Below are 23,411 nucleotides of genomic sequence, written 5' to 3'. Positions count from 1 at the left end.
CAAGCAAAAAGTTAAAAAGAAAAACCATTACGCCTGTAATCCCAGCACTTTAGGAGGCTGAGGCAGGCGGATCACCTGAGGTCAGAAGTTCGAGACCGGCCTGGCCAACATGGTGAAACCCCATCTCTACTAAAAACACAAAAAATTAGCTGGGCATGGTGGCAGGTGCCTATAATCCCAGCAACTTGGGAGGCTGAGGCAGGACAATCGCTTGAACCCGGGATGGGGATGTTGCAGTGAGCCGAGATCGCTCCATTATACTCCAGCCTGGGCAACAAGAGCAAAACTCCATTTCAAAAAAAAAAAAACTAAGAAAAACAATCCAAGGAAACATGAAAAATTCCAACTACTCGTTCTGTGTAGTCTCAAAAAAATCAGATATTATTGCTGGGTGTGGTGGCTCAAGCCGGTAATCCCAGCACTTTGGGAGGCCGAGGCAGGCAGATCACAAGGTCAGGAGATCGAGACCACGGTGAAACCCCGTCTCTACTAAAAATACAAAAAAAAATTAGCCGGGCCTGGTGGCGGGCGCCTGCAGTCCCAGCTACTCAGAGAGGCTGAGGCAGGAGAATGGCGTGAACCCGGGAGGCGGAGCTTGCAGTGAGCCAAGATCGCGCCACTGCACTCCAGCCTGGGTGACAGAGCAAGACTCCGTCTTAAAAAAAAAAAGAAAAAAAATCAGATATTATTATCTCTCTACTAAAAAGTATCTATGAAGAGATGTGAGCATTTAAAGAGGACATTATGAAATAACCTAGGCTAGGTGTGATGGCACATGCCTGCAATCCCAACTCTTGGGGAGGTTGAGTGGACAGATTGCTTGAGGTCAGGAGTTTGAGACCAGCCTGCCCAACATGGCAAAATCCCGTCTTTACTAAAAATACAAAAATTAGCCCGGTGTGGTGGTGTGCACCTGTAATCCCAGCTACTTAGGAGGCTGAGGTGGGAGGATCTCTTGAGCCTGGGAGGCAGAGGTTGCAGTGAGCTGAGATTGCACCACTGCACTCCAGCCTGGGTGACAGTGAGACCCCCCATCTCAATAAAATAAAATAAAACAAAATAAAATAACCTAGAGAGTTTTAAAAGCAAGCTGGCAAGGCTTGCTTTTAAAGCAAGGCTGATCCATGTGTCAGAGGTCCTTCCTTTTTAAGGTGGAATAATATCCCGTTGTATGTATTTATCACATTTTGTTTATTGATTCATTTATTGATTCATCTGTAATGGATACTTGGGTTGCTTCTACCTTTTGACTATTGTTAATAATGCTGATATGAACATGGGTGTACAAATCTCTCTTGAGTCTCTGCTTTCAGTTCTTTTAAGTGTATATCCAGAATTACTGGATCATGTGGCAATTCTGTTTTTAATTTTTTGAAGAACTGCCATACTGTTTTCCACAGCAGCCGTACCATTTTACATTCCTGCCAGCAGTGCACAAGGATTCTGATTTTTCCGCATTCTTGACAATACTTGTTATTTTATTTTTTCTTTCTTTCTAATAGTAGCCATCCTGCTGGGTATAAGGTGGTATCTCATTGTGGCTTTGATTTGCATTTCCCTAGTGATTAGTGTTGTTGAGCATCTTTCATGTGCTTGTTGGCCATTTGTATATCTTCTTTAGGAAAATGTTACTCAAATTCTTTGCCTGTTTTTTGATCTGGTTGGTCTTTTGGTTTTTTGTTTGTTTTTTGAGATGAAGTCTCACTTTGTCACCCAAACTGGAGTGCAGTGGGGCGATCTCGGTTCCCTGCAACCTCTGTCTCCTGAGTTCAAGTGATTCTTCTGCCTCAGCCTCCCGACTAGCTGGGATTACAGGCACATGTGCTACCACACCCAGCTAATTTTTGTATTTTTAGTAGAGACAGGGTTTCACCACGTTGGCCAGCCTGGTCTTGAACTCCTGACCTCAAGTGATCTGCCTGTCTCAGCCTCCCAAAGTGCTGGGATTACAAGTGTGAGCCACTGTGCCCAGCCTGGTCTTTTGTTGTTGTTATTGAGTTTAGGAGTTCCTTACATAGTCTGAGTATTAACCGCTTATCAGATACAAGATTCGCAAATGTTTTCTGTCATTCTGTAATTTTTCTTTTCCCTCTTTGATCGTGTCCTTTGATGCACAGTTTTTTATTTTGATGTAGTCTGTTTTATCTATTATTACTTTTGCTGCCTGTGCTTTCGGTGTCATATTCAGAAATCATTCCCAAATCCAATGTCATGAACCCCTGGGTTTTAGTAAGTGTGTTTTGACTGTTCATAACTTCTAACTAATCTGTAATTGCAGATTATATTTATTTTTATATAGAAAAAATTAACTCATCAAGCAGATTTATTCTTTTAATAATTAATTTGTAGCTTTCTTATTTTAGGGTCAAAAACTATGGCTTAGGCTCTAGATTTCCATTCTTTAGAATTTGTTAAGATTTTCCTTGTGGTTTAGAACATTTCAATGTTTGTAAATATTCTTGGACTTTAGAAAAGAATGCATGTAGGCCAGGTGCAGTGGCTCATGCCTGTAATCTCAGCACCTTGGAAGGCCAAGGCAGGCAGATCACCTGAGGTCAGGAGTTCGAGACCAGCCTGGCCTATGTCTTGAACCCCTGTCTCTACTAAAAATACAAAAAATTAGCTGGGTGTGGTGATGGGTGCCTGTGATCCCAGCTACTCGGGAGGCTGAGGCAGGAGAATCGTTTGAACCTGTGAGGCAGAGGTTGCAGTGAGCCGAGATCATGCCATTGCACTCCAGCCTGGGCAACAAGAGTAAAACTCCATCCAAAAAAAAAAAAAAAGAAAGAAAAGAATGCATGTACTATCTTTTTAGAGTTCAACGTTATCTGTATGTATTACATGTGTTTTTTTGTTTGTTTGTTTGAGACAGAGTCTCACTCTGACACGAGGCTAGAGTGCAGTGGCACGATCTCCACTCACTGCAACCTCCACCTCCCAGGTTCAAGCGATTCTCCTGCCTCAGCCCTCTGACATATGTGTTTTGTTTATTTTCCAAATCCTCTCTGTTTATTTTTGGTCTATGTGATCTGTCAAATTCTTAAAGAAATGGGTTAAAAATTTTAAAATAAATTCTCCTTTTATCCCCATTAGTTATTTATTTAAATATTTTGGTGCTATGAGCTTGCACTTTAGAATTAGCATATCAGGGTTTGAGTTCCATGTCCATCTATCACTGTGAACTACAAACATCATTTAATCTCTCTGATGTCTGGTCCTCATTTGCAAAATGAAAGAAATCATTAACTACAGTCATTCCATGGAGTAGTAAAGATTATTTGAGAAGATGTATTTAAAGCACTCACTACAGGTGTGTTCAAAAGATACTCACTATTCTTTTGTCTTGTCCTACTTAATGCTTATTTTTTGTATTCATTAATTCATTTTTTTTTTTTTTTGATATGGAGTCTTGCTCGTTGCCCAGGCTGGAGTGCAGTGGCACAGCTCACTGCAACCTCTGCCTCCTGGGTTCAAGTGATTCTCCTGCCTCAGCCTCCTGAGTAGCTGGGATTACAGGTGTGCACCACCACGTCCGGCTAATTTTTGTATTTTTAGTAGAGACAGGGTTTCACCATGTTGGTCAGGCTGGTCTCGAACTCCTGACCTCATGATCTGCCCACCTCAGCCTCCCAAAGTGCTGGAATTACAGGCATGAGCCACCGCAGCTGGCCCATTAATTGATTCTTGAGATGGGGCAGGTGGCAGCAGGGGTGGGGTGCTGTTTTTGCTATGTTGCCCAGGCTGGTCTCAATCTCCTGGCCTCAAGAGATCCTTCCACCTGAGCCTTCTGAGTAGCTGAGATTATAGGCATGCACCACCATGCCTGGCAGTGCTTTTTTTTTTTTTTTTTTTTTTTTTTTTTTGAGATGGAATCTTGCTCTGTCACCAGGTGGGAGTGCAGTGGTGTAATCTTGGCTCACTGCAACCTCCGCCTCCCAGGTTCAAGCAGTTCTCCTGCCTCAGCCTCCCGAGTAGCTGGGACTACATGTGCACACCACCTCGCCCAGCTAATTTTTGTATTTTTAGTAAAGACAGGATTTCACCATGTTGGCCAGGATGGTCTGGATCTCTTGACCTTGTGATCTGCCCGCCTTGGCCTCCCAAAGTGCTTGGATTTACAGGCGTGAGCCACCAGGTCCGGCGGGTGCTTTCTTTTAAATCATCAATTTCACTTTGATTTTATATTGCCACTTTTGCTTCTTTTTGTCTTCACTTGTTTTACCCTTGTTGGCCATCCATTTAATTTCAATCTATGTTGTTTTAATTCAGATATTATTCATAAAGAGAATATAGCTGTATTTTCTTTTGTTTTTTTTCAGAGAGATTTTTGTCTTTCAACAGGGAAATTTAGCCCACTGAATTTATTGTTATTGATGCTAAGAATGTATTCATACACCTTAAATTGTGTTTTCTCTTTTTTATGCTTTGTTTTTCCCTTTTCTTCCTGACTTGTGGTGTTGGTGAAGTGGTATTGGTTTTGGTTTCTTTGTATTTCTTTCTTCTCAAATTATTTGAAAGTTCTACAAGAAGTTGTGGTCAGTATCTTTAAAATAAAACAAAAAAACGGTTATGTTTATAAATAACTGATATGCTTATAAAGAAAAAAAGGATGTATCTTTTCTCTTTTTAAGACAGGATCTCTGTCACCCAGACTGGAGTGCAGTGGCACCATAATGGATACTGTAGCCTTAACTTCCTGGGCTTAAGTGATTCTCCCACTTCAGTCTCCCGAGTACCTGGGACGTCAGGATCATGCCACCACACCCGACTAATTTGTTTATTTTTTATAGAGACAAGGTCTCACTATGTTGCCCAGGCTGGTCTCAAACTCCTGGGCTCAAGTGATCGTCATGCTTTGGCCTCCCAAAATGCTGGGATTACAGGCATGAACCACTGTGCCTGGTGGTATATATATTTTTATTCCCCATTCTCTTCTCCAAACATGATGAGACTTTTAACGGTTAAAATTCACCCTCAAGGGCCCATACCACCCACATTTGTTGAAATAAACTGGGATTTTAATTATAGATTTTTTTAATGTTTCAATTTTTGTTTTTTCTATGCTATATAGCATTTGTATTAGATTTTATAAAAACATTATCAATAATTATTTAGATCCCATGAGGCTTTTATTCTCCAGTACTTTTTGTTTACTCTATTTACCTCTTTATTGAGTTTTATTTAATTGCAAGTAGCATCAAATGTTCTTTATATATATACATATATGTTCTTTATGTATCTCCATAATAGATATTTATATATCTCCATAATAGATATTTATCAGATAGATGATTTGCAAATATTTTCTCCCATATTATGGGTTGTCTTTTCACTTTCTTGATTCTGTCCTTTGATGTACAAAGGTTTTTAATTTTTATGAATCAATTTATCTAGCTTTTTCTTTTGTTGCTCGTACTTTTGGTGTCATATTAAGAAACCTAATCCAGTGTCAAATAACTCTATAAAGATAGTTTTACAGTTTCAGCTCTTACATTTAGATCTGTGATCCATTTTATTTTATTTTATTTTTTTTTATTAATTTTTTTTGCATACAAAAACAATAAACATTTTCTAAAAATACATACAAACAAAAAGATGCGTATCAAACATATTAGGAAGGTTGCACATGGGAAGTCGGGGAATAGAAATGGGGGGTGGGAGTTAAAATAAATGAGAGAGGGACTTTATATGGATCAGTGATAATAACTCAATCCTCTATTTGACAAAGAACAGGGAGAAGGAAGAGGAAGAAAAAGAAAGTGGGATAAAGGATCAGAAAGGGAGGAAAATAGAAAAAATTAGAGTATGACTCCAGGGTAGACCTGTTTTGTTGTCACTGAGTTCGTTGGTTGGTTTGTCTGTTGTATTCTTCATGTTTCGCCAAGTTGGCCAGACTGGTCTCGAACTCCTAGCCCGAAGTGATCAACCCGCCTCGCCCCCCAGAGTGCCGGGACCACAGGCGTGAGCCACCACGTCCAGCCCCCACATTGCTTCTGGCCTCCGTGGTAGACCTCCCAGACGGAGCGACCAGGCAGAGGAGCTCCTCACTTCTACCCAGACAGGGGGCGGCTGGGCAGAGGGGCTCCTCACTTCCCAGACGGGGCGGCCAGGCAGAGACGCTCCTCACTTCTTCCCAGACGATAGGTGGCCGGGCAGAGGCGCTCCTCACTTCCCAGACGATGGGTGGCCGGGCAGAGGCCCTCCTCACTTCTTCCCGGACGGGGCGGCCGGGCAGAGGCGCTCCTCACTTCCCAGACGGGGCGGCCGGGCAGAGGCGCTCCTCACTTCCCAGATGATGGGTGGCCGGGCAGAGGCGCTCCTCACTTCCCAGATGGGGCAGCCGGGCAGAGGCTCTCCTCACTTTCCAGACGATGGGTGGCCGGGCAGAGGCGCTCCTCACCTCCCAGACGATGGGTGGCCGGGCAGAGGCGCTCCTCACTTCCCAGACGATGGGTAGCCGGGCAGAGGCGCTCCTCACCTCCCAGACGATGGGTAGCCGGGCAGAGGCGCTCCTCACCTCCCAGACGATGGGTAGCCGGGCAGAGGCGCTCCTCACCTCCCAGACGGGGCGGCCAGGCAGAGGCGCTCCTCACTTCTTCCCGGACGGGGCGGCCGGGCAGAGGCGCTCCTCACTTCTTCCCGGACGGGGCGGCTGGGCAGAGGCGCTCCTCACTTCTTCCCGGACGGGGCGGCCGGGCAGAGGCGCTCCTCACTTCTTCCCGGACGGGGCGCCCGGGCAGAGGCGCTCCTCACTTCTTCCCGGACGGGGCGGCTGGGCAGAGGCGCTCCTCACTTCTTCCCGGACGGGGCGGCCGGGCAGAGGCGCTCCTCACTTCCCAGACAATGGGTGGCCGGGCAGAGGCGCTCCTCACCTCCCAGATGGGGCGGCCGGGCAGAGGCGCTCCTCACTTCTTCCCGGATGGGGCGGCCGGGCAGAGGCGCTCCTCACTTCTTCCTGGACGGGGCGCCCGGGCAGAGGCGCTCCTCACTTCTTCCCGGACGGGGCGGCCAGGCAGAGGCGCTCCTCACTTCCCAGACGGGGCGGCCGGGCAGAGGCGCTCCTCACTTCCCAGACGGTGGGTGGCCGGGCAGAGGCGCTCCTCACTTCTTCCCGACGGGGCGGCCGGGCAGAGGCGCTCCTCACTTCTTCCCGGACGGGGCGGCCGGGCAGAGGCGCTCCTCACTTCTTCCCGGACGGGGCGCCCGGGCAGAGGCGCTCCTCACTTCTTCCCGGACGGGGCGGCCGGGCAGAGGCGCTCCTCACTTCCCAGACGATGGGTGGCCGGGCAGAGGCGCTCTTCACCTCCCAGATGGGGCGGCCGGGCAGAGGCGCTCCTCACTTCTTCCCGGACGGGGCACCCGGGCAGAGGCGCTCCTCACTTCTTCCCGGACGGGGCGGCCAGGCAGAGGCGCTCCTCACTTCCCAGACGGGGCGGCCGGGCAGAGGCGCTCCTCACTTCCCAGACGGTGGGTGGCCGGGCAGAGGCGCTCCTCACTTCCCAGACGGTGGGTGGCCGGGCAGAGGCGCTCCTCACTTCCCAGACGGTGGGTGGCCGGGCAGAGGCGCTCCTCACTTCCCAGACGATGGGTGGCCGGGCAGAGGCGCTCCTCACCTCCCAGATGGGGCGGCCGGGCAGAGGCGCTCCTCACTTTTTCCCGGATGGGGCGCCCGGGCAGAGGCGCTCCTCATTTCTTCCCGGACGGGGCGGCCGGGCAGAGGCGCTCCTCACTTCCCAGACGGTGGGTGGCCGGGCAGAGGCGCTCCTCACTTCCCAGATGGTGGGTGGCCGGGCAGAGGCGCTCCTCACTTCCCAGACGGGTGGCCGGGCAGAGGCACTCCTCACTTCCCAGACGATGGTGGCCGGGCAGAGGTGCTCCTTACTTCCCAGACGGGGAGGCTGGGCAGAGGCGCTCCTCACTTCTCAGACGGTGGGTGGCCGGGCAGAGGCGCTCCTCACTTCCCAGACGGTGGGTGGCCGGGCAGAGGCGCTCCTCACTTCCCAGACGGGGCGGCCGGGCAGAGGCTCTCCTCACTTCCCAGACGGGGCGGCCGGGCAGAGGCGCTCCCCACCTCCCAGATGGGGCGGCGGCCGGGCAGGGGCTGCAATCCCAGCACCCTGGTAGGTCAAGGCAGGCGGCTGGGGGGGCAGAGGCTGCCGCGAGGCCAGACCACGCCACCGCACTCCAGCCCGGGCAACACCGAGCACTGGGGCGAGACTCCGTCTGTAGTCCCAGTACCTCGGGAGGCTGAGGCGGGCAGAGCACTCGGCGTCAGGAGCTGGCGACCAGCGTGGCCAAGATGGCGAACGCGTGCCGGCAGCGAAAGGAGAAAAGGAAGGGAGTGGTCGCGTGCGCCGGCAGTCCCAGGCAGTCCGCGGCGCGGGCAGCTGCAAGCGGAGTAGATTGTAGCCTGGGCCAGAGAGGGAAAGAGAAAGAAAGGAAGGAAGGAAGGAAGGGAGGGAGGAAGGAAGGAAGGAAGCTGTGATCCATTTTAAGTTAATCTTTGTATCTGCTGTAAAGTAGATGTCAAATTCATTCTTTCTCGTGGATATCCAGCTGTCCCAGCACCATTTATTGAAAAGACTATTCTATCCCAATGTATTGCATTATTTTGATATCCTTGTTGAAAATGAATTGACCATAGATGCATGGGTTTAGTTCTGAATTTTTAATTCTATTCCATTGATCTGTATGTACTTATACGAGCACCACATTGTCTCGATTACTATGGCTTTGTCATGAGGTTTGAAACTGGGAAGTGTAATCCTCTGACTAGGTTCTTTTTTCTTAAGTTTATTTTGGCTATTTTTGATCCCTTGCATTTTCATATGAATTATAGTATCAGCTTATCAATTTCTATAAGACAGGCAAATGGAATTTGATAGAGATTATATTGCATCTGTAGATCAACCTGGAGAGTATTGCCATCTTAATGTCAGGTCTTTAAAATGTCAGGTCTTTAAATCCAGTAACACAGGATGTCTTTCCATTTACTTAGGTTTTCTTTCATTTCTTTTAATGATGTTTTGTAGTTATAGTATATAATATGTGCTCCATTTTATTTTTCAAGCTTCCAACATATCAATAGTAGCTCCCATGAATTTATTTTTTCTCTTTTATTTTTTCTTTCACAATTTCAATTTCTTCATCTTTTTGCTCTGTACTCTGGAAGTATTGAGATGGTCTTATAATTTACTAATTCAGTTTTCAGCAGTATCCATTTTTTCTATTAACTGCTTCCTTAGTTTTTTCAACTTTTTTTTTTTTTTTTTTTTTTTTTTTTTGAGACGGAGTCTCGCTCTGTCGCCCAGGCTGGAGTGCAGTGGCGCAATCTCGGCTCACTGCAAGCTCCGCCTCCTGGGTTCACGCCATTCTCCTGCCTCAGCCTCTCCGAGTAGCTGGGACTACAGGCGCCCGCCACCACGCCCGGCTAATTTTTTTTTTTGTATTTTTAGTAGAGACGGGGTTTCACCGTGGTCTCGATCTCCTGACCTCGTGATCCGCCCGCCTCGGCCTCCCAAAGTGCTGGGATTACAAGCGTGAGCCACCGCGCCCGGCCTTTTTCAACTTAAATAGTCATCTACTGTTTAATTTCCAACAACATTCTGGTTTTCAGATTGCTTCATTTTCACAATCTGCTTGTTACTCTTTAAATTTCACTAAGAACATGAACAAGATTTTAAAAAAAGTTTTGTCTTATTTCCTGCATTAACTCCATTTTAGTGGGTGATATTTGCTCTCATTTGGTCCGCTTCCTTCAAATGGTAGATTCTCTCCTTATGATTGGTGATATTTTTTATCTGCTCATATTTATAACTGAAGATCTAGATCATTCAGCATTGGTAACTGGCATCCGATCTGGAATTAGACCTTTGTTCAGTTCCCCACAGTATATCTTCCCCTCTGACGAAGATGGTGGTAGGTTGGTTTTCCTTTCCAGTGAATTGGCTTTGAGTGGGAAAGTAGTAGCACCCTTTCTAGTAGAAGGTGAATTCTTTTTTTTTTTTTTTTTTTTTTTGAGATGGAGTCTCACTCTGTCACCCAGGCTGGAGTGCAGTGGTGCAATCTCAGCTCACTGCAAGCTCCGCCTCCCGGGTTCACGCCATTCTCCAGCCTCAGCCTCCTGAGTAGCTGGGACTACAGGCGCCCACCACCACGCCTGGCTAATTTTTTATATTTTTAGTAGAGATGGGATTTCACCATGTTAGCCAGGATGGTCTCAATCTCCTGACGTTGTGATCCGCCCGCCTTGGCCTCCCAAAGTGCTGGGATTACAGGCATGAGCTACCGCGCCCAGCCAGAAGGTGAATTCTTATAACGCATGAGTATGCTGAGCCACTAAGCCTCAGATCTTAAATTGAGAGAAAGGGAAACACAGTGAGGAAGCAAACAAATAAAGTATTTGCAGCTTTGCCCAGGAAAGAACTTTGGGTATGATTACTGGCCCATGGAACTCATAGGAAGAGAATAGTCTACTAAGCGTCTAAGGAAATTGTAAGGTCAAATCAGCTATAAACCTGGCCTTTAAAATGCCTTACATATAGGCCAGGAGTCGTGGCTTATGCCTATAATCCCAGCACTTAGGGAGGCAGAGACCAGAGGATCACATGAGCCCAGAAGTTTGAGACCTGCCTGGGCAACATAGCGAGACCCCGTTCTCCAAAAAAGGAAAAACAAACAAACAAAACCAAAAAACAAAACAAAATCCTTAAGTATGAATGAACCCTCAGGACTCCAAACTTATACCAGCAGGAAATGCGCTGTGAAAACTGTGAAGTCTCTGAAGGGCTTACTTCCTAGTGTGCACTTCAGATATGGTCATGGAGAATAATGAACAAGGAAGAATATTCCAGAGTGTAGAGCCAAGGGCCACAAAAATAAATGCAAAATGGTGTTCATCCTTGAGAGCAGAACCAGGATGTAATCATAGAACTTTCTCCACTGCCAAGGTGAAGGATAGTCACAGTAACAACCCAGAAGGATTCTGCCATTTATGTATGAACTCTGTTGTGAATCTCATACTTTTCACTAAATTTAGGGTTTTAAGGCAGCGTATCTATGTAGAAACACTTGGGAATCACTGTTATGGGAGAGAGTGGAGGGATGCACAGGCAATGATCACAGTCAACATTTAACAGTGTTCCGGGCTGGGCGGGGTGGCTTACACCTGTAATCCCAGCACTTTGGGAGGCTGAGGCGAGCAGATCACCAGAGGTCAGGAGTTTGAAACCAGCCTGCCAACATGGCAAAACCCCGTTTCTACTAAAAATACAAAAAATTAACCAGGCATGGTGGCGGGCACCTGTAATCCCAGCTACTCAGGAGGCTGAGGCAAGAGAATCACTTGAACCTGGGAGGCAGAGGTTGCAGTGAACTGAGTTCGTGCCATTGCACTCCAGCCTGGGCAACAAGAGCAAAACTCTGTCTCAAAAAAAAAAAAACAAGATGTTTCAGGCACTAATGCATCTTTTTTTTTTTTTTTTTTTTTGAGACGTAGTCTCACTCTGTCACCAGGCTGGAGTCAGGATTCAAAACTATGGGACCTTTTTTCAGAATGTTCACTCTGAACCCTATCATCTTTTATAATTATGGAGGTCTACTGGGCATGATGAGGGACATAGAAATCCCAAAGGGAAGACAAGGCATATACACAAATTCAGGACAAAGGAGTGTGAAATCTTTTTTTTTTTTTTGAGTCGGAATTTTGTTCTTGTTGCCTAGGCTGGGGGTGCAATGGCGCAATCTTGGTTCACTCCAACCTCCACCTCCAGGATTCAAGTGAGTCTCCTGCCTCAGCCTCCCAAGTAGCTCAGCATACAGGTGTGTGCCACCAACACCTAGCTAATTTTGCATTTTTAGTAGAGATAGGTTTCACCATGTTGGTCAGGCTGGTCTCGAACTCCTGACCTCAAGTGTTCCACCTGCCTCGGCCTCCAAAGGGCTGGGATTACAGGCATGAGCCACTGCACCCGGCTGGGAGTTTGTTATCTAATGAAGATGGCACTGAACTCTTTTCAATCTACTAGGATGTATAGATTACTCTCACTTTTACCCTTGTTAGGGACTTGCCTTGTTTACTGATAAATCACCACTACTACTGATATATTGTGCCGTCTAACTCACAGTAGGTGCTCAATATCTGTTGAATGGATGAAGAATGAATACCAGAGTCCTGTAATATTAGACTATGGTCCTTGAGTGACTGCCAGATTTGCTTTCTCATTTCTAGGGTCTGGTGTACTTGGCACTCAACAAATGGTCCTTGAACTAAACAGAGAGAAAACTGCACCGGTGGTTTTACTTTAAAGCTGCTCATTGTTCAGTTTCCTTATCTTTAAATTGGAAGGTGTTCTGCTTCTGCCCAACCCCCACACACTCTACAGACCTTGTGATGGGTTGAGTTTTTCAAAAGATTCTCACCTGCTTTAACTCCTATGAGCTTAGTTTATGTTCACCAGGTGAACTTAAAATTTCAGGTTTCTACAGCACTATCTTTTCCACGTGTATGGCCAGTTCTCATGATGAGTTTACTAAGTGACTTTGGATTCTTTTCAGCTATTGCTAATCATCTGCACCTTTCTGTTGTAGTTATTTTAAAGCCCGCGCACGCGCGCGCGCACACACACACACACACACACTTGAGTCAGGGTCTCTCTCACTCTGTCACCCAGGCTAAAAGCGCTGGGAATACAGACATGAGCCACCGCGTGGGGCCAAAAACATACGGATTTTATTTACTGAACCTGTATTGTGTGCATGACCCAGAATTGTGAGAGTACAGCAATGACTGAGAAAGCCATGTTTCCCACCCTCGTGGCACATAACAATGTTTCTATGTGTTTTTAAAGGCCCAACAACAGGGATTCAATTGTAAAATAAAAATATTTCGGTACAAAACATGATTAAAAAAAAGACAACTATGTCTTCCGAGTGGAGGAGGGAAAGGACAATCAAACCTCGAACAAATCGTTTATCTTGCTAGTCACAGCTTAGCTATGCCTTGTTATTTTCCGGTGATTCCAAACTTCCAGTCCATTCCCTTTGCATGGATCAAAAGTGACAGGAAAGAAAAAAATGTATTTCGGATATGGCAAAAAAGAAAAATGCAAGACAAGCAAACAAAAGTACTGGGACATCGTATGAGAACTAGTTTAATTGACAATGTGTTTAAATGGTATCTAACACTTGACAATGATTCCAACCCACCCGGGCCCGGGCGCCGCGGCTGCCTCCCCACTCCCACTCACACGGGGAGCTCTCCGGGGCTGTACTGCACCAAAGGCACTCAAAATACATCAGCCTTTCCTTACCTAGATTCTTCCACCACATCCAGCATGGAGCTGCTGCTTCCAGAGATGTAGTCGCCTATCTGTGGCAACAATTAGTTTTAAAAATAGAGCTGCATCTCTAATAACAAAAGCCGCCAGCTGTGAAAAGTGGAGCGAAATCTCTCTACCGGGCCGCAGCGTCTCTCAAGAACCTTTTCGCCGCAGCACCCGTCAAGGCCCAGGGCCAGCTAGATGCGGCTGCCCTGGGGTGGAGCCGTCCCCGTGGTCCCGGGAGGCTCCCAACGAGCCGGGGCCCGGGGCCGGAGGGTGTGCTCTTCCGGGAGGTGCAAAAGTCGGCTTGGGCCCGGAGCTCCCGGGTTTGTTTGGTTTTGTCCGCGCCCTGCCCCCACCCTACCCCCTTCATGCAAAAGGCCAAGGGTTTCCGAGCCACCACTGCCCAGGCCGAGTTCACGCTTGGGGCTCTTCAGCCGCCGTCCAGTGAACAGAGAAAGCAATCGCGCAGAGGCGAGAGCACGCTGAATGAACGCGGGCTCCAGGGGAAATAATTTTTCCTCCTGGCTTTGCGCGTCAGCACACTGGGGTGCAGCCCTCCTTCACAGAAGACCCCCCCACCGCACGACCCCCTGTACACCCCCGCCTCCGCACCCCACAGGGGCTGCGCGTTCGTCTGTGCGGCCGGGTTTGGGAATGGAGGCGTGAGGACCGCGCATCGAGGGCTCCACAGGCTGGGCGGGGGGTGTCGTTGGAGGGGGTGGGGGAGAAATGCGCGCCCACCACCCTCACGGAGGGCGAGGGACCCCCCAAAAGCCACTCGCGGACGCCGAGGCAGCGGAAAGGCGAGAGGAGGGGCGGGGGGAGGGGGCGCGGGGGTCCCCGCCGCAGAGGCCAGGGCCGGCGGGAGGGGCAGCACCTGAGGAATCCGCCTCCGGCTGCGGCGGCCGCCGCCTCGCTCCGCCCCGGGGAACTGAGCGCGCGGACCGCGCGCCTGCCAGAGAGACGCCAGCCGCCGGCGGCGCTAGCACCTCGGAGTCGGGCGGCCGGAGCAGCGGAGCGCAGCGCGGCGCAGGGAACGGCACTGGGGGTTGGGAGACCAGCCCGGCCGAGCCGAGGGCCACCCCCTGGTCCTCTGCCCTCGCGCCCCGCCAGGGCCAGGTGAGCGGCCGCGGGGACTCCGGGGCGCGGGCGGGAGGTGAGAGGTCGCAAACCGGGCGCGGGAGCTCGCCTGTGACCGGCAGGAGCTGCCCTTTGGCGGGCTGGACGCCCTGGCCGCGCGGGGAAGCGCCGCGGCGGACTTTTCTGGAGGGATGGGAAGCGCAGCGGGGGTGTGAGCGGAGCGCGTGCGGGTGGCGAGGGAGCGCCAGTGCCAGCCTGGGAGCCGCGCCTGCCCCCCCTGCCGCCTCGCGTCGCCCACCGAAGGGACCCGGCCGTGCTGTCCGCGCCCAGAGGCCGAAGGCCTGTCACCGGGCTCTACTCGCTGCCTTTGTGGCTGGAGCGAGGCGGCCCTGGGGTGGGACGAGGGAGCTGCGGCGCGCCGAGTAGCGCGGGGTCCCCGGGCGGAGGCGGCGAGGGGGCACCTAGTCCGTCTCCCCGAGCCCAGGGGCAGTGAGAGGGTGCCGGGCAGGCGGGCGGGCGACAGGTAGGGCGCCGCGGAGGTGGCGGGGAGAGGATGGATGGAGCTCAGCCTGGGAAAGTTGAGAGCGTCCAGAGGTGGCTGGGCGCTCGCTCGGCGTCTGTGGGTTTTTTTCCTCCACACCAAATGTCACTTCGTCACAAGCGGGCGCGCGTGTCTTCTGGCCAGCATGTCCATTTTTCTGTGCATGGCTGAGGACCACTCTTATTCCGAATGAGACACAAAGAGTTGTGTTGACAGCTGACCCTGACACAAGCGGACAGCGAGTGAGGTGCGCCCTGGCCGGGAAGGGTGAGGGAGACTCCTTAAAGGAAATCCATTCCCGCCGTTCCTCTTCCCAGCTCCATTAAAAGGAAATTCCATGTGGAGATTTAGTGCGTGGGGTTTCTCAGTTACATGAGTCCAAGGAACGTCCCCGAACGCGACTCATCTGCCCGGAACGGCCGCTGTCTCTAACCGAGGCTGCGGGTCCTGGAGAAACTCCTCAGTCTTGCCCTTTTCTCCGGTGGACGTGACGGTTCCAAGGTCCTTATCCTCCCCACCCGCTCCTCTGGCCCGGCTGAGAAGATAGAAACCACATTTTAATTTCTGGTTTTCACACTGTAAGGTGTTTTTTTTCCCCCTCCCCCCGCCTCGAGGCGGGAATCCCTGATTAAATCACATTTTTAAACCTAGCCATTTAAATACGGGGAAGAGCTTTCCCACAAAAGGTTTTTGAACTCAATCCCCCTTAATAAAACCTCTCATTCATCTATATATATTCTTAGACTTTAAATCCTGGAATTCTGCTTTGAGTGTTGTGACTGTGTTGTTTCTTCTCTTTGCTGAAATTTTCTAGGAGGTTTTATGAATGATACTGAAAAATTATTTAAAAGAAAAAAATTGTTGAGATATTTAGTAATACAATTACATGCATATAGGTATGTATTTCAAGAGGAAAATGTTTAATGAATGAATATCGAAAAGTAATATAAGTAGGGTAAACATTTCAAACAACAGTGAAGAGTATACAGTGTAAATTAAGCCCTCTCTCCTCCCCTCCATACAAGCCTTCATCCTTTTCAGAGGCAGCCACTGTTGTACATTTTTTGTATATCTTTCCGTAAGTCTATTAAAATGGAATTACATTATAGATATAGATGATGAAAGGGATTGAATATGAGACTGAACTGTATATTCGTGGTGATGACTATTAACTTGATACCCACTCATGATGACATGAGATTATTTAGCCAAATGTGGACAATTACTACCTTGAAGATCAATTAGAGGGCTAAAAATCTTAAAACAGTACGCTAATGGAAAGCAAAACTATTAAACTAATATCTCCTCCCGCACACATACCAGTTTCCCTACACTGGTTTTTGCAATCTTTATTGAATTTTTCCTCCATTTTGGAATTCTTTATGAAGTAGAGAATGAGAACTGTAGTAGTTTACTTTGTCTACCGCAGTGTGTATCTGAAAACACTGAAAGGGCGTGTGTATACTCCCATTGACATGACATAATATAAAGATGTTAGTGGTAAAGGATAAATACGAAGGCCAAGTTTCAGATGTTTGGTTGCATCTCTTAATTCTAGACCTGGCTTTGCCACAAACCCGCCACACAACGTAACTTTGTTTCCCACTCAGTTAGATAAAGGAATTGAACTATGTGATTTTTAAGGGTCCTTCGAACTCCAGAGTTCTACGATTAAAATAGTTGTCCTAAAACTGGCTAAAGATAACCCTTGGACTGTGGATGTTAGACAGTGGGGCGACAAAAAACATTTCTGAATGGTGGATTCATGAAGAGGAGGTTAGAGATGTTTAAACTATATCCTTGCTCTTAGGAGTTTGATGTCATTGGAGAACAGCTACTCTCCTTACCCACAGAGTGTGTGTTTATGTTGCTGATAGAGGCCAAACACCGGACTGAGGGCCTCTGCATGTCACCTTGTGTGGCTAAGGAGAGTGAATTCTCCTCGCAGCCCACAGTGTCATTTTTAGGAAAATTACTCTTACCAAACTCTTCTTTTTGGTAAAGTGGAAATAAGCTTTGAAAGAGACTTGACATAATTTAATTAATACTTCTCTGAAGTGTTTAGATTACGAACATCCCTTATAGCTAAGATATTTTAGTTACTCGATAAATATTCACTTAGGGAGTATGTTCTTATTAGGAAGCTTCTAATTTGTAAAGTACCTGCAGCCTTTGGGCTAATGATGGGGACAGGAGTTGAGGAGTGATTGTAAAGTTGTGAAAGTAAAAATAATTAGCTGATTTTAGTCACTATGTATGGTCTAAATTAAGGGATTTCAAAGGTATACTGTAAGCGGTGATTGCAAAAAGTGTTGATGTTAAGATAGAGATCTCATACTGAAAGCTAAAGCTTTCTAAAAGCACCGCTGATGAAACATACGTAATTATTTTGAATAAATCTAATATAAATAAATTATAAATTCGCTTTAGGAATTGTTTGGGATCCTAAGAATAAGAACTAGAAGAATATATTTGTGAGGGTACTTAGAGTAATATTGATTGATAAACGAAGCTGACAGAAACAAAAGAAAATTCAATACCAGTAGTGAAATTCTTCAAAATGGTAATAGTTTTTATTTTTTCCAGCTCCCTTCCCAATCTTGCCATATGAATATTTTTACAAATGTTTTATATTGCAGATAATTTTCACCCTGATTTTTATAAACATTTTTTCTATAGCTTACTTCCCATTATTTACAATAATTTTATAAAAGTTTATGCAATGGATGTTCATTATTAACTTAAACCTTCCTATTTTTGATTTTCCAATATAAAAAATATAATGCCTATTTTTTTTTTTTTTTTTTTGAGACAAAGTCTTGCTCTGCCACCCAGGCTAGAGTGCAGTGTTGCCATCTCTACTCACTGCAAGCTCCGCCTCCCGGGTTCACACCATTCTCCTGCCTCAGCCTCCTGAGCAGCTGTGACTACAGGCGCCCGCCACCGCGCCTGGCTAATTTTTTGTATTTTTAGTAGAGATAGGGTTTCACTGTGTTGCAGGATGGTCTTGATCTCCTGACCTTGTGATCTGCCTGCCTCAGCCTCCCAAAGTGTTGGGATTACAGGCGTGAGCCACCATGCCTGGCCTGTAATGCCTATTCTTATACATGTAACTTTATTTCTTTTCTTCTTTTTCCCTTAACTTCCTTAGGATCGTTTTTTTCTTGAGGGATAGTATAATGTAGTTGTAAATGGGTGGGTTCTAAAATTAGAGGTTCTGGGTTTAAACCTAGCTCCATTACTTGTTGGCAATATTGGACAAGTAATTTATTTTCTCAGAACTTTAGCTTACTAAGATGTAAAATGGGTTATATTAATAGTTCTTTAAAGTTAAGATAAAAAGCAATAACACATGAAACACATAAATGTTAGCTCTTATTTTTATTAGGAAATTTCTAGATTTACAGTAATTTCCACATTACATTCTAAAAGGACTATATAAATTTATACTGTCATTAACAATCTATGTGTGTGCTTATGTTATCTTAAAACATATTATTGTTACTAATTTGATCAGTGTGACATTTTATACCTTTCTTTTGCTTTGCATTTCTTTGGTCTTATACAAAGTGAGGGATAGTTTTTTCCGCCATATTGCTATAGTTTTCCAAATTGAGTGATGGAAATTTCATTACCTCAGTCATTTTGAGCTGTACCATAAGCTAGACATGTAGGAGTGGTCAGTTACACCACTGATGAATAGCGAACCCAATTTTCCAATAGACTTTTTTCAAACTAATTGTAGTTTTCTTGTATTTTCAGTCTATGGTAATATTTATTAGCTATTACTATTATTATTATTTAACTCTTAGAAAAGTAGCTGTTAACTAAGATATAAACAATATTTAAGTGAAAATGCAATCTCCCTTGAAGAGCTGATTTGTGGTTAGTATTGTGATCACAGTTTGCTGGAATTTTACTAGTGCTTCTGAAAACTTGAGGAAAAATCAGAGAGAAAATTTATGATCTCCAATCATGTTATCTTTTGGCTACAAATGGATAATGAAGTTATGCCCACTGACTTGAGTTCTTATATAGTCAAGATAATTTAGACTACAAAAAGCATGCCCTTGTGAGTTCTGGAGTTCCAACATCCCTGATATTTTTGGCAAATACCCACCCAACATGGATAACAGCAGCTCTTTGTGCTGTTGAGCCCCAGGAGGGCTCCCTATTGTGTACACTTTCTTTCCTCCCATTCTTGACTGACTAGTGATAGCAACTCCTTCAAGTCCAGATGTGGAGTCCCACAGTGACTCTTCTACCCAACTCTGTATTTGCCCCTACCACCCCACCCATCAGTGCAGTTGTTTTTGACCTGCCTGTGATGTAGAGAATTCACTGTTTTCAAGGTTGTGGTTTCAGATTTTATTTTTATTTTTCCCTATGTTTTATGAGTATCTTCAGCAGTCCCTACAGTAGGGACTGTAGCCATGTTAGCATAGATTAACACGTAATCACTTGATAAATGTTTGTTGCTGTGAACTATATCTTGTATTGTCTTCTCTGTTCCTGGTCATAGTTCTGTTTTTATGGTGCCAGTTGGCAGAAGCAAGCACCAGTTGTGTCCTGTATTCCCGTGTTTGCCTATATTACCAAGGTTAGGAGTTAGGAGACCTGCTTGTTACGGCTCTTCCAACTTTTTGTGTGCTTAGGAGACTTTCTTAACTCCTGTGCTTTACTTTTCTTCTGTAAAATGGGATTAACAATTATTGCTCTAATTACCAACCTTCTGGATAGGTTTATTTTGAAGATAAAATGAAATAATAAATGTAGACATTTTAGAAAAAAGGATCTACAAATTCATATTATATTGCCAAAATTACATATTGTCACTACCCTTCTAGGAGTGTCCATATCTTTGAGAAAACCTCATCTTGATGTAGAGTTGCACTTAGAGCTTGAAGTTACATGCAGATTCTTGGGATCCACTCTGACCTGTTGAATCAGAAATTCTGGGGATAAGGCCTACCAATCTGCATTTTAACAACCCTTCTGATACTGAAGCACTGTTCTAGGGAGTAAGAAACTTCAGCGCCCACTAAAAAAGTATTCTCCTAATAGTTAAATATTAGTTATAAAATAATCCAGAAATATCATAAATCATTTTTGCATGCTAACCATGGAATGAAAATTAGCTATTATTATTAGCTGCTATTTGTCTTTTAATCTCTCAAAATTTAATTCAGGTAGGAATTGTAAACTCAGATGCATGGAGGGGCCAAGCAGTAAACCTGAGTTATGAAGCAAGACACTTGTAAAGTAATAGAGGTGATGAGTTCTGTTGGACAAGAAAGTCTGAGGGTGGCAGAGTTTCTAAGGCTCCACTGATTGTTGCCTTTTGGGGTTGTGGGCCACTGTTGCTAGGCCATTTGATTTTTCAGGTGAAGCTAGAAATTCACATTTTTATGTGAATTTAAATATTGGCAATACATTTTAAAGAAAACACATGGACCTAATAATCTGGAAGCCAGATAACTTCCAACCTCTGAGTTAAGTAATATGGGTGAACATATTTGCATTTGAATGAGTGTGATGACAGAAGAAACAATCCCATTCAACATTATTAATAATCAAAGGTATATTAAAATCACACAGACACTTTTTAACTTTCAGATTACAAAGATTCAATAGATTGATAAAATCTAATGTTGGCAATTGGATAAAGAAATGGTTGTTCTTATACTAAGACTGATGGCAGATGATTACAACTTTTCTGGGGTGTAATTTGGCATCATGCTTCAAGACTTTAAATGTCTATACCTGCCCTGTCCAATATGGTAGCGTCTAGCCACATGTGGCTATTTAAATGTAAATTAACATTATATACAACCAAAGATTCAGTCTCTCAGTTATACTGGTTACATTTCAAGCACTCAATAGCTGCTGATGGCTGGTGGCTGCCATGTTGGACTGTGTAGATACAGAACATTTCCGTCACTGGAGAAAGTTCTGTTGGACAGTGCTGGTCTAAACTCTTTGATTTGGGAATTTGTTAGAAAAAAAAACAATTAGACAAATGTACAAAGGCATATAGCAAAAATATCACTTGAAACATTATTTATGAAAGTAAAAAAATTAGAAACCACCCAAACACCGTGTTATTAAAAGTCAAGTTGTAGTAAATATCTATGAAAATAGTGTTACATGTGTCGTGAAACTATTTCTACTGTAGAATCTTTTTATTTAGTTGGATAACTTAGTTACAAGGGGTTTGGGGATCACTTTTTCTCTTGTCACAAACGCACATGAGTATGACAGAGCTTTCCCTTTTTAGCCTACAGCTCTTATAGTAGGATGGGTTGACTTTCACTAAAATATGAGCAGAGGCATTTGAGAACTCTCTAAATAACATCCGTATCAGCTGGATTCTTGTTAGATATTCAAAATCTCAGGCCCCATCCCGAGCCTACTGAATCAGAATCTCTGGCAGGACCCAGGAATCTTTATTAACAAACTGTCTGCTTACTAGTGGTATCTGCCTTCTATCACTGAATTGCTCAAGCTTCGGTTGTTTTATCTTGGCCAAGTTAAATCTGATCTCTGTCCAGGTACTGTTCTAAGTGCTGGGGATGCTGCAGGGAAGAAAAGTGAGAGATATCTGGCCGGGTGTGGTGGCTCATGCCTGTAATCTCAGCACTTTGGAAGACCAAGGTCGGTGGATCACCTGAGGTCAGGAGTTTGAGACCAGCTTGGCCAACATGGTGAAACCCTGTCTCTACTAAAAAAAATACAAAATTAGCTGGGCATGGTGGTGTATGACTGTAATCCCAGCTACTCGGGAGGCTGAGGCAGGAGAATCACTTGAACTCTGGAGGCAGAAGTTGCGGTGAGCTGAGATTGCACCATTGCACTCCAGCCTGGCGACAAAAGCAAAACTCCGTCTTAAAAAAAAAAAAAAAAAAAAGGAAAGTGACAAATATTTCTGTTCTCAGGAGAATCAAACAATGAACAAAAGAAATTGAGGAAAATATGATGCTTTTTAGATAGTGAGAAGTGCCAGGGAGAAAAGTAGAGCAGAAAGGGGAATTAGAAAGTAAGCTGGAGGTTGCGATTTTCTACAGGTGTCATTGAGAAGTGACCTGAGTGAAGACACAAAGAGGTGAGGGACTGAGCCACTGGAAAGGTTAGGGGAAGAGGGTTTCAGCTTGTTGTTAGAGGGGCAACTAGGAGGCCTGGGAGCTGATGGGGAGAGGCAAGCGAGGGAGCGGGTGGGGGATTAGGTCAGAGAGGGAATCTAGATCTTTTTACTTCAAATTCTTTGTTCTCTCTAGTGCACCACACTCTCAGATTCTTTGGTTAATCAGTTTGTAAAGAGATCAAACATCCTGAAATTCACTGTTCTTTAGCATGATCTGTCAATTCCTCCTGCCACATTTGCCTCAGGTGCTTGTTAAATACGGATTATTGATCACTAGACCTACTAATAAGAATTTCTAGGGTGGGACCCATGAATGTGCATTAAAAAAAAAATGTTCTGCCATAGTCTGAGGATGAGTGTGCATTTTAAGTGTCTTCCCAGGTGGTTTTTATGGACACAAGTCTCAGAACTACTACTCAAATGTATCATTCTGTAATTTTAGTTATTTTTAGAGCAGATGCACTTAAAGTTGTCACCTCTGCCTGTATAGGTTAGTGTGAAGAGAAGATGTAATTGGTATAATATCTCTCTGTATTTTTAAACCAATTTAAATGGACACTAATATAAGTTAACATGTATATCTTATTGGGGTATTCAGGGAACTCTGAGTCTGTTACCATAATTTGTATTCACATCAGAGGGTGGGGGAACCTTTTCACTTGAGAGTTCTGCCTCTCACCCATACAGTCTGTTCTATTTTTTGGAAAGGGCACATTTATATCTCTTTGGTTTTTTCCTCATGTTTTCTTTCTTTTCCTCTTGTTTCTTTTCTTCTTCCTTTTCTCTTCTTGAAATCTAACCACGCTAAGTCAAACATCAACATTTTGGTAGCCATTCTTTTATGCATCTCTATGCATATTTATATATAATCAATATTAATCTTACATAAATAGGATCATATTATGCTTTTTAAAAAACTTGTAGGCCAGGCACAGTGGCTCGTGTCTGTAATCCTAGTGCTTTGGGAGGCCAAAGTGAGAGGAAGATCACTTGAAGCCAGGAGTTGGAGACTAGCCTGGGCAATGTAATGAGGCTCTATCTCTAAAAACAAACAAACGAAAACTGTAGTTACTTCTTTTTAAAAAATTTGAGGGCTGTCTTTTCCCTTTCCCCTTTCTTTTCACTCCAACAATGTCACTCATCTATTTATGTTGTTATAACTTTTTCCATGATCATGTACCCTTATATATATTTTAGTACCGTGTATGTACTATCATATTTTTCTAATTTTCACCTAATATTCAATAAAATACAAGGAATATAACTCTAAGTTAACTGGTATAGCTTGTCTTTGTTCTTTTAAATTATTATACAATATCCTATAAAA

The 23,411-nt window shown here is 45.2% G+C and overlaps 1 protein-coding gene and 1 pseudogene across 4 annotated transcripts in view; one reads left to right on the top strand and one right to left on the bottom strand.

Annotated features, from left to right (window-relative positions):
- The window catches only part of LOC129488289 (nuclease EXOG, mitochondrial-like), a 59,310-nt pseudogene extending 57,097 nt beyond the window's left edge, over window positions 1-2,213 (bottom strand).
- Window positions 2,214-14,279: 12,066 nt separating this feature from the next.
- GREB1L (GREB1 like retinoic acid receptor coactivator) overlaps window positions 14,280-23,411 on the top strand; it is a 305,634-nt gene continuing 296,502 nt past the window's right edge. For 3 of the 4 annotated variants that reach the window (XM_055236525.2, XM_055236517.2, XM_055236511.2), the window contains exon 1: window positions 14,280-14,441. The gene's annotated coding sequence lies outside the window, so the exon portion shown is untranslated. The remainder of the gene's footprint in view (window positions 14,442-23,411) is intronic. The other variant, XM_063640602.1, reaches the window with a different exon arrangement.

The sequence above is a fragment of the Symphalangus syndactylus genome, chromosome 1 (assembly GCF_028878055.3).
Source record: "Symphalangus syndactylus isolate Jambi chromosome 1, NHGRI_mSymSyn1-v2.1_pri, whole genome shotgun sequence".
In the NCBI taxonomy this organism is placed as follows: Eukaryota; Metazoa; Chordata; class Mammalia; order Primates; family Hylobatidae; genus Symphalangus; species Symphalangus syndactylus.
The sequence above is the reverse complement of the archived record's forward strand: the minus strand, read 5'-3'. Positions and strand labels throughout refer to the sequence as shown.